Consider the following 9,799-nt stretch of genomic DNA (forward strand, 5'->3'; position numbering starts at 1 on the left):
CTCATGTATGAGCATAACTGGGATATTCATATTAAAACAAACTCAATTAATAATAATTTTGATTTGCAAACTGGTTCTACGACTCAGTGAATAGTTCACTTGATTTGGACCTCAGATTTAGCATAAAGTATTATGGAGATAATGAAGATAGAGCACTTGGAGTAATTATCAGTTCTGTTTCACTTCAAACTCACATTATTGTAGACAAACAAACCACAGCACTAGTCAAAGACACTCTGCCCATTAAAGTGAAATGCCAGTGTAAAATCACCCCAGGCTCTTTTTTGGCAAATACACTCACCAAATAAGCCTTCGAGACATTTTTTTTTGTGCACAAACTACTAAAGGAGAAACCTGGGACAGACGCCCAAATGCGGCTAACAGTGATTAGCTCTGTGTGGCAAGTTAAAAGCATTTAAATGTCTTTTTTAACCACTAGCACTGCTCCAAATAACAGCAAACCTTTGCAGTAGTATGATAAGAGTCTCTGCACATAAAACAAAGCACCAACAATGTATTTTGTGAACACAGAGTTTATTAAAAGAGTGTTTTCAAAGACTTACCGACCAGCTCCTCTCATCGTAAAGTCCATTCATGTCAGTTACCAAATGAAACCCAGAAGGCAGGAGCCCATTGATGATTTATTCCATCAAATAAATCATCACTTTATTTATTTATTAATGGTACTGTAACTATCTGCTGCTACACTTATTGTGCTTTAGGACATGCTGCTACATTTCACTGTGGTTTACTGTAACTTACTGTAACTTACTTCAGTACGAAATGATGCTACACTCCACTGTGCCATACTGTCACTTAGTTCTGTAGGAAATGCTGCTACATTTTTAACACTTTTAACTTATCGCTCCTTCTCACTTATTTAATTTGTACTTATTTCATTTCAATCTGCTGCTAAACTGAACAGTGTGTATTGTTGTATATTGTATATACCTTCGCTTAACTACGATGTCTGTTGCACTCTGTCACACTTAGTTCATTGCTTGATTTATCTGATGTTAGCTTTGTTTTGATTTGATTCATGTTCATGCTTATTGTTACTCTGATCCTTTCCCACCTTTGTATTGAAACTGTTGCAAAATAATTTCCCTCGGGATAAATAAAGCTTCTTGAATCTTGAATCTTGAATGAAAGACGTACATGTTGTGGCAGTTGGTTGATATAAGTTAATAATAGATGGTAAAAGGTTAGGAAAAGTCCCACACGGCATCTTTCCTGCAGCACCGACAAGTCACAATCAATATCAGGTTGCTTGTGTTGCAAGAAGATGCACAGGTAAAGCCGACCAGCCTGAAACTCTGTCACTTAGGCAGAGGGGATACCGTGTCTGCAGCAAACATTTGGAAAAGGACAATTTCATAATTCCTAGAAGAGCTTCTGACCAAAACAATCCAAAGAAGGCAAGTTTGAAGAATGCCATTGCACAAGTGCAGCAGTTTTTCTGGAATAAATCATCAATGGGCTTCTTCCTTTTGGACTTTATTTGAAATCAATTTGAATGGACTTTAGTATGAGAGGAGCTGGTACCGGGGCCAGTAGGTAAGTCTTTTAAACGCTCTTTAAACGATGTTGTTGGTGCTTCAGTTAATGTGTAACGACTCATCATGCTACTGCAGAGGGCTGGTTTAACCATGAGCAGTATTTGTGGATGAAAACGCTGTTTTAATGCCAAGTTGCCGCCTCAAGCCAATAAATGTTAGCCGCATTTGTCTGTTAGCGGCTGTTTTTCGGATAGAAGTTTGTACACACAAAAATTGTCCCGAAAAATTCATTGATTAGTGTATTTGCTTCAAAAGTATCTTGTGTGATTTTTACACTGTAATTTAAACGGCATGTTGTCATGGATATGTCTATGCTGGCTGTTACTCCTGTAATATTTCTTTGACATCAATGTATCTCACAAAATAATCTCAAACTAGGACGAGTGCAAAACATTAATACCAGTGAGAGATGAAGATATTTCAGCTTTATCCTCAACGACTGAAATCCTGTTTGTTGAGAAGGGCCCTTGAAGCCCACCAACACATTCACACTGCATGATTTAAAACATTTTTCAGAGTCAGGCTGGTTGTTGCCTCCTGCCTGATCCCCATGTCCTGATGTTTGTGTTGTTATCTTCTGTGCTTTTCTCCAAATATGTTAGCTTGTATGCTAATACACACCCTTTTTTATCTTTGCAAAATAATTGCTGTATTTGCTGTACAGACTGTGAAACTTCCTTGAGGCAAATGTTTGATTTGTGATGTATGAATAAAGTTGATTTGATTTGACTTTGTTAAGCTTTTGTTTGTTCTTCTTAACTTTCTTCCGCCTTGGTTTTGAAAGTCGATTGAAGGAAGTTCCATCATGTAACAGATGCTTTGACTGAGCTATTTGCCCTGTGATCTAGGACAGGGTTTCTCAAATGGGGGTTTGTGGACCCCTAGGACTCCTTTGTAGTACTGCAGGGGGTTTCTGAGCTCTCTTCAAAATGTTGATTTCAAAAATATCAGTCATGTTTAATTCCGTATATCACATTCATTTTAAGGCGGCAGTGGCTAGACCATAGGGACTTGGGCTCGCCTGTTCAAGTCCCCATACGGGCCAAGAGAGGAGGGTGGATTAATAACTGCCGAACTGCCCTTGAGCAAGGCACTGAACCCCAAAAACTGTCGGGGTGCTTCTCATGGGGCAAGTCCATGGTCACAGATCGCAGTTCATCTTTTGTGAATGTCATGTCAACATGCCAAACCCTGTTATGGTATGGTAGTGTCAGAGGTCCATAAGTGGTTCCCATATCCTTCGGAAAGGCACTCCCCCTTGTTCTTAAGGGCATATGCCCGTTGTTCCAGTCTTAAAGTTTCATTTAGGATTCGTTTAAGCAGATCAAATAATGGGATTCTTTGTTGATTACATTCAAGCAAGATGCATTTCTTTGCTATAAAGGACATTATGATAATCCTCTTCCTGCAAGTGGTGTCCGTTCCAAAGAGGTACTGTATTTGGCTAATGTCTAGCTGGGTTTTCACTATCTTAAAACAAACCATGCCATCTGGGGGATGAGTTAGGGAACATTTTACTTAAGCAGAGCTAGGTAAGGTACATCCTGTGCATGAACTTTTCATTTTGTTTAATTATTTTATTACAGGAGAGTAAGGAAAAAACATTCTGTCACATAGTTTCCCACTGATCTTCATCAATAGCACGTCCCATGTCCTTCTGTCATTTGTTCCTAATTGGGGTCAAGGAAAACATTCCTGTTTTCAATGAATTTGTTAACTGACGTAAACTGTCAACTGTCAAAACAAACACAAGTACTTTGACATGGACATTTGTTCAGCAGGAGGTCAGTTTCGGTCCTGAGTTAAAACAATGTGTTTGAAACGCAGCAGCAACACAGAAGAAAACACAGAGAATGACAGAGATCCTGAGTGAAGCAAAGTCATGGTTCTCACTAAATTATTCTTTCAGCAAATTAAAAAAGATACATTTTAATTCAGCTCCAATGTTGTCTCAGTGCCATTATTGCGTGACAAAAACCTGTTTGCCATGAATTTAGTGTTTTTTAGTTCAAAGCTGTTGTTTAGTAAATGAGACACTGATGCTGCAGCTCTGTATTCTACCTCTTCATAAATGTCTGCTGCTGTCTCAGCCAGGGCGCTCTTGTAAAGAAGAGTGTTAATCTTCATGAAGCTTTTCCTGCTTAAATCGATTCTAAATGAATGAATAGTGTGCTCTAATAGAACATAGATAATTACATATTGATGCATTTATAATAATGCATGCTATATCATAACAATGCATTGCTGGTTGTCAGTAAAGTGTAATGCAAGAAAGAGAGTTTGTTGTAGACCCAGTTGGAGGACCTGAGGGCTCTAGCAGAGATATATGGTATTAGTAGTTCACTGATATATTCTGGAGTGAGATCATTCAAAGCTATAGATGAGGAGGACGAAATTGAACTGAAATTTTAATGTTCCTGTAAGTCAGTGAAGTGACATCAGGACCGGGGCGATATGAGAGCGATATGAGGTCTGAGCGAGTCGACTCACTGCAGAGTTCTGGACTTACTGTAACCGGGCAACAATGTTTTGACCCAAACAGGAAAAAGGAGCATTACAGTGGTCTAAGTGGGAGGAAACATAGGCATGGATCAACATTTTCAACTGCTGGAAAGACAACAGCGGGATAATGTTTGCTTTATTACTCAGGTGAAAGTAGAACTGAAGAAATGTCTTGATGTGTTTGTCAGATTTCAGCTGGTCCTCAACAGTGACAGCTGGGTTATAGCGGCCAATCAAGCGGAGGTGTTGGAAAATAGTGGAGACCTGATCTTAGGTGGAAATCACAACATACACCTGTGCATAGTAGTTCACCTGAGGAGGTTGTGGGGCCTGACAGATGGATTGAGCTGTGGAACATCAGCATCATTTCATTCCCACAGGTAGACCAGTGGCTGCCTAACCAGCCAATAGTATTAATGGTGTGATCATGAAAGGAAAATGGAAACTAACATTGGTCATTTTGAACAGATTTAGGAAGAGAATGCAGTATGGAACTAGATTGGTAGCTGTGGGTTCTACAATGATGTAATCATCAGAATGTGGTAATAAATGAGAATGTTGAGGAGTCCTCTCTCACATAAATTTGAATGTCTGTACAAATTCACTTGAGTTGCTCCCACACTGTGAAGATGGAGGCGGACCGCAGCAAACTACTGCTCAAAGCTCTGCAGACTGTCACATTTGACTGATGACACTCATGAGACTGAAAGCAGGATGCTTCCACTGTGTTCAGGCTTCCTGGGGGCTCCTCCCCATCACACTTTTGCTGGGATGGATACTTGGGTTGAAATGAAGCTCAGTCATCATTGTGCTTGACAGGCAGGGCCGCAAGGCACCGAGCTGACAAGGAGGCCAAAAACTGAGTTAGTGCCAGAATAATCTTCAAACGTTAACGAGTTACCAAAACGCTGAGAACGCTGGCGACAAGCTCTACCGATGAGACGGAATTATCTGGTACAGGAGTGGAGTCAGAGCTGGCTTCATATGGAGCAAGTGATTAAGTGGAGATTGGAACCAGGTGTGCTTGTTGCGCTTGACTTGGTGGATCAGCCCCGCCTCCTGGCGCTCTCCACACTGAAAGTAAGGAACCTCAGAAAAAGAGCAGAGCGCACACAAAACATACGTCCCCAAATAAATCAGGGCAGCCCGAGCCATGACAGTACCTCCCCCCTAACGGACGCCACCTGGCGTCCTGCCTGGCTTGTCAGGAAATTCACATAAAAATCACAACAACTTGGGGTCCAGAAGCAGCGACTTGGAGACCCAAGAGCGCTCCTCGGGACCGTACCCCTCCCAGTCAACGAGGTACTGGTAACCCTGACCGGTCTGACACAATGTCCTGGGGGATGCCATGCAGGCAGAAAACATGCTGTACCAGTAGGTCGGCTGTCTCCAAGGCTGTAGGGAGTTTGGGAAGGGGAATGAAGTGGACAGCTTAGAAAAACGGTCCACGACGGTCAGGATGGTGTTGTTGCCCTCCGAATGGGGGAGTCCAGTAACGAAGTCGACCGCAATGTGGGACCAGGGGCTGGGAGGAATGGGCAGGGGATGCAAGAGACCAGCAGGAGGGGGGTGAGAGTGTTTATTCGCGGCGCAGACAGAGCAGGCCGCGATGAACTTCCGGGTGTCTGTTGCCATCGACGGCCACCAGAAGCACTGTCGGATGAGGGAGAGGGTCCGGTTAATGCCCGGATGACAGGCTAGCTTCGACGAGTGACCCCACTGCAACACTGGAGCCCAGGTGGGCGGCGGATCAAACAGCCGCTCAGGAGGACAGCCATCTGGGGCTGGGTGAGCCTGGAGGATTCCTCCACCACGCGCTTCACCTCCCACCTTACTGCCCCGACCACACAGGACGGAGTAAGGATGGTCTCCAGATGGTGACAAAGGTTATCCTCTAACAGAATACCTAATAACCCCGCTGGCAAACCCTGCGACAGAGCAGGAACGCAGGTTCCACAGTGCCCACACACGCACACGGGTCACAGTGGAGCGCTGCTTCGGGTTGACTGCCTCCGTTATTCTTTTCCATACAGCATTTTTATGGGCCCCTTTTATTCAACTCATAAGACTGCCAATAAGCACATCTTTATTTTGCTCCATGTTGGATGTCAGGATGTCGATCACTTTGTCAGAAAAGTTTCTATTCGTACCAGTGTTTCTTCTCTACATGTTTGATCTCAATGGGCGAGGCCTCCGAACCAGGAATATTTAAGGGTGTAACATGTTAATGACGATCGAATTCAGCCGCCGCATTTATCAAGGCCCGCTCATTCGTATACTGAGATTGGTTGGTTACGCATTTTTCATTAATCACACGTCTGTCCTGTCGTACAACCAATTCTGCGCCCGTTTTCACGCAAGATTGATATATAAGGGGCCATTGTGTGTTGCGCTGCATTTTTTGCAAATGGAAGTTTTTTATACAACGTATAAAACAGCCACTTACGGTAATATTTACTTTACAATGTAAAACATGCTCAAATGAGGTATCACCTTGAGATTGTGCGGAGGTCTTACCTGTTTGAAGAATGTTTTTACGTTTCATCTTAAGCTGCTGCCAAGTAGGCTTCTCCCCCGCCGGAATGCACCATAATTAAATAAATAAAAAGGCTACCACTCAAGCAGTTTCCCTTGTGTTATTATTGTGATTGCAAAGGACTACATTTAAACTTACACAACGACCCGAGCAGCAATGTTCTCCCAAGCTGTCTCCCTCTCTTTTGCTGCTGTAGCGGTGTTACTTTTGTCGGAAAAATGTGTTCAAACTCACTGTATGAGTGCATTAATATTTCCAATTCCAGGGAGGGTGGTGTGAAAAACGTAGTCCACCTCTTCCCCATTGTCATGGGGACTAGTCGAATTGGGGCTTCATTGATGTTGTCTTTTTATACAGACCCCGGGTCTGAAACTACACAGAAAAACTAATCGGGATGTAACGATGCATCGTGACAAAAAAATCGATACAAATGTGTGATGATTCAGATTCAGTTGATGATGAAAAAATGAATAGTGTTGCCTTTTTTAAAAAGCAGATGGTGCTATCCACTTTTGACTTTGCTTGTTGACATCCTACATCAGCTGATGGCGGTGCCAAGATGCCGGCTGCCGCAGCCAGCACACATATGGATGTTTCGAGACAAACTAAGGACGCTCCAGCCTGTTTTAAATCAGAGGTGTATCCACTGAACACTTACTAACACTTCACTCAACCCTATCATAAACAGTATATTCATGTACACGTACTCAAGGCTAGATAGCACCTTTCAACAACAAGGCAATTCAAAGTGATTTACATGACATATTAAAAGCATTGGAAATAAACATATAAAATTACATGCATGTAAAATAATTACAAAATAAAAATAAAAATAAAAATAAACGACAAATATGAAGGGACAAAAATAAGTTACAGTTCAGTATAAACAGTACATGAATTGTTTTGTTCACTGAAAGGCAGCAGCAAACAGAAAGGTCTTCAGTCTTGATTTCAAAGAACTCGAAGTTGCAGCAGACTGGCAGTTTTCTGGAAGTTCACACGATTCTTTTATTATTCAAAACAGCTCGGCTCCAGCCCCCTGCAGCCCCAACATGGACAAGCGGTTGAAGGAGAACTAATGAATGAAATGTGTTGGCGTGCACTGCAGAGCCAAAGTCATCTCCTCGGTAAGTGGCTACCCTCGATAAATTGCAGTAATTCAATAAAGTATCAGATGATTGACATCTTGGGATGGTTCTTCTAGGTGACAAAAGTATCGTCTAACAGAATACCTAATAACCCCGCCGGCTACAGAGCAAGAGCGCCGGTGTTGTGCCGTATTCAGCACCCCTGCCGTGAAATGCACCCCCTTGCATTACAGGTGATATTTGGGATCAGAAGGCTGTTGTTTCGAGCTATAGGAGTAGTTTATATATATATACAGGTAACCCACAACGGTCAGAACATTGGTTACCTACAGTCTTTAAACTATTTTAAAGAGTTTAATATCACAAACTTGGATAAAAGCAAACACAAAACAACACCTTTTTGTTTATTCTGTGGAAATATACTGCAGCAATAATTACAAAATGAATTAAATGGATCTTTTGAGCAAGTTGAATGTATTTGACTTAGCGTTTCCTAAATATAATACCAGCTTTTCTGGCAATTAATAGGTTGAAAAGTGTGTGCTTTTAATTGGGTTACCTGTATATAAACTACTCCTATAGGTCGAAACAACAGCATTCTGATCCAGAATATCACCTATAATGTCAGGGGGTGCATTTCACGGCAGGGGTGCTGAATTCGGCACAACACCTATTCAACAGTGCGCGCACACACATGCACACGGGTCACAGTGGTCCGCTGCTTAAGGGTGTAACATGTTAATGACGATCAAATTCAGCCACCGCATTTATCAAGGCCCGCTCATTCATAAGCTGAGATCAGTCAGATAAGAATGTTTCATAAATCACACGTGTGTCCTGTAGTAAGAAAAATTCTGCGATCAGATATGCGCCCGTTTTCCCGCAAGATTGATAAATGAGGCCCATTGTGCAGAGATCTCAGCTTCTGACTATAACATGGAGATATGCTGATATTGAAATCATGTAAATTCGAAAGCAGGAACAAAGGCCAAAACATGATTAAAAAAGTTGCACTGCATTGCAGTTTTTACCAAACCTCAGAAATAACCATTCTTTAATTTGAAAATGAAAAGATTAGACATAATACATTCAGTAGATTTTTCTAACACTCTCAGAATGCAGGGTTACTTGTTAGGATTCCGGTCTTGTCAGTCTCTTCCCTCTGCGTTTTGTATGAGTTTGTCTCCCTCTGTCTTTTTTCTCCCTGCTTGTGTCTTTTCTTGTGTGTTTGTCTGTTGGAGCTGGTAGGCGTGGTTCTGCCCAGCTATGGCTCATCTCCTCATCAACGCCTGTATAAATAGCCGGATGTGACTCATGTCCAGTGCCAGATCCTTATTGCTATTTTGTGGTTCATGTCTCTTTTTTCGTTGGCTACCTAATTGATGATCGTGTTATCTTTCCGTGTTGCTTTGTCTTGTGTCTTCGTTTCTTTGTTTCTTTTGTTATAGTTTCCAGAGTGCCGTTCGTGTTTCGCCTCCTGTTCCCCTCGTGTGGTTTTCCCCTCGTCTCCACCAGGACCCTTTACCCGTTTTCCTGTTCCCTGGTTTTTGTTTGTTCATGGATTTTGTCAATTAAATATCTGCTTAGGTATTACTCGTTGTCCGCGTCTGCATTTGGGTCTTTCTCCTCTGACTTATTCCCGGCACCGTTCATGACAGAAATGCAACCCAATTGACTGAGGTGTTCCTCAGCCATCCACTCTTTCCAGGAAGGAACCTATGCAACTGGGTTGTGGTCGCCTAACCCTGGCAGGACGCCAGCGTCATTTCAGGGAGAGGCCTTGTATTTACTGTGGGGCTTCCAACGATCAACTGCTGTCCTGCCCAGTTCAGTTAAACTCCCAAGCTCACCAGTTGCCGACAGGGCTCTAGTGAGTTGTTCTGTTGTCCCTACACTTCCCTGTAAATGTATCAACCTGGACATTATTTTGAGCTGCAAGGACAGAGATTACCCCCTCCAAGCCTTAATTGATTAAGACCATAGCTCTTCACGTTATGCCCTCTGGTAATACCCCCATAGTTCTTGGTCTTCCTTGGCTAATCATTCACAATCCTGTAATTGAGTGGGTTACAAGCAGGGTTGTGAGATGGAGTAGCGGTTGTCACTCGTCC

Source organism: Echiichthys vipera (genome assembly GCF_963691815.1).
Source record: "Echiichthys vipera genome assembly, chromosome: 23".
NCBI classification, from domain to species: domain Eukaryota; kingdom Metazoa; phylum Chordata; class Actinopteri; order Perciformes; family Trachinidae; genus Echiichthys; species Echiichthys vipera.